This window comes from Triticum dicoccoides, chromosome 5A, assembly GCF_002162155.2.
Source record: "Triticum dicoccoides isolate Atlit2015 ecotype Zavitan chromosome 5A, WEW_v2.0, whole genome shotgun sequence".
NCBI classification, from domain to species: Eukaryota; Viridiplantae; Streptophyta; class Magnoliopsida; order Poales; family Poaceae; genus Triticum; species Triticum dicoccoides.
Window position 1 is genome coordinate 42,742,704 of NC_041388.1, and position 2,407 is coordinate 42,745,110.

The window sequence follows — 2,407 nt, forward strand, 5'->3', positions numbered from 1 at the left end:
CGCCGCCGCCGCGCATCGCCGGCCCCGCCGTGTGCATCGCCGGCGCCGCCCGCATCGCCTCGCCGCCCCGCCGTCCTCGCCGGATTCGACGATTCCGGCCATCTTCCCCAACTCCGGCGAACTCCACGGTCGTCCTCGTCATCCGCGCCAACCGGGACCAGATCCACCACTCCCTCCATCCAAACACAGCCCCGCGCCGCCCGGATCTCCTTGTCCAGGATATCCTCATCCGCTCGTTGACTTTCCGGAGGTATAAATTCGTCTAAGTCCCGAAAATCCCAGATCCATGTGCCCTTGTTCATAGCATTGTAACTTCGCATCCGTAGCTCCGACTCATGTATATAGCATATCAAAATGTTCATCTCAGAGAGTACATCATTTCATTACATTGCATCATTTTCATTTGAGCTCATCTTGATGCCCGAAATGCTGTTAGAAGAGGTCTACTTGAGTTAATTGTCAGATCAGCTGTTCCGTTTAGGTTTTTGTCATTTTTGCCATGATTAATGTGTGCATGATATGCCATGTTGCTCTACATATGTTTTGTTAAGGGTTTTGTCATATTTCCAGAGGTGCAAGCCATGTATTTTTGTGATGTGTGAGGTGACTAGTGCAAGCTTGCAAAGTGGTGCACTTAGTAATTCTGTTTTCAGGGACATAGCAATTCCACTAAGTCCTTGATCTGTTTGTCTCATGATGCCATATGTTCATGTTGTTTCCTAGCGATCCGTGCCTCTTTTGAGGATGACCAGTAAGGATGTTTTGTTAATATTGTAGTGCTCTATCCATCCATGTCTTTGTTTGCAATTATGGAGCACCCTAGCTTGAGTCAATCGAGCTCTACTTTTGCTACTTTGTGAATCTGGGCAGATTGTCAACTTGTTTGCAATTTTGCCGATGTTGTTGTAGTTGATCCGTGCATGCTATGCTATTGTTCTTGCCATGTCTAGCTTGCATTTTGTGTGTTCTTGATGGATGTATGCTTAGCTTGTCATGACTTGCACCGTAGTGAGTGCATCGAGCTCGTAAACATGCCTACTTGAGTTATGTTTCAGCATGTGTCAGTTTTCACTAAGTCTGAAAAACTGATTATGTTTTTGCTATGTTCACATGCTTGCAATTGTATTTTCTGATCCCTTTTGGCTCAAGATCACTAAGGGACTTTTGTTAAGCTCTTTGAGTAGCTCCATTCCATGCTTTACTTTGCCATGTTCAGGTCCTGTAGCATGTAGTTTTGTTGCTCTGAAGAGTGCAACCTGATCTGAAATTCCAGACAAGTGTTAATTTCACTAAGTCTGAAATCTGTTTGCCATATGCATTTTTGCCATGCTTGTTTGAACCTGTTAATGGATGATTTGGCCGTAGCTCAGTGCTAGACTTTTGTTAAGCATCTTGATGCATCCCTCCCATGTATTTTGTTGTCATGTTTGGGTGCTGTAGCATGCTAATCTCATTGCATTTAGATGGCTACTTGCTGTAAATCGCAGACCGGTGTCATATTTGAATCGCTTTCCATTTCCAAACCGTAACTCCGATTCCGGCGTTCTTTATAGCATTTTCAAGCGATTTCATCCCATCTTTCCAGTGGCACACTTGAATTTCCAAGTTGAGGCTAGGTTCATGATTTTCCTGTCATATCTTGTATATGCATCGCATACCGCATCCCGCATATCATATCATGTTGATGTGTTGGTTGTTTACTATGTTGTGTGCCTCTTTTCCGGTGTTGCTTCTCCGGGTTGGTTTCGGTAACATCGCGTTTGTGAGGAACCGTTCATCAACGTCCAGTTGTCTTCTTCATGGACTCGTTCTTCTTCCATGCGGGATTTCAGGCAAGATGACCATACCCTCGAAATCACTTCTATCTTTGCTTGCTTAGTTGCTCGCTCTTTTGCTATGCCTATGCTGTGATGCCTACCACTTGCTTATCATGCCTCCCATATTTTCGATCCAAGCCTCTAACCCACCTTGTCCTAGCAAACCGTTGATTGGCTATGTTACCGCTTTGCTCAGCCCCTCTTATAGTGTTGTTAGTTGCAGGTGAAGATTGAAGTTTTGTTCCTTGTTGGAACATGGAGATCGTTCCTTGTTTGGAACATGGATATTTTGTTGGGATATCACAATATATCTTATTTATTTAATGCATCTATATACTTGGTAAAGGGTGGAAGGCTCGGCCTTATGCCTGGTGTTCTGTTCCACTCTTGCCGCTCTAGTTTCCGTCATATCGGTGTTATGTTCCCGGATTTTGCGTCCCTTACGCGGTTGGGCTATAATGGGAACCCCTTGACAGTTCGCTTTGAATAAAACTCCTCCAGCAAAGCCCAACCTTGGTCTTACCATTCGCCACCTAGCCTCTTTTTCCCTTGGGTTAGGCCAGCCCAAGGGTAATCTTTATTTTTAAACC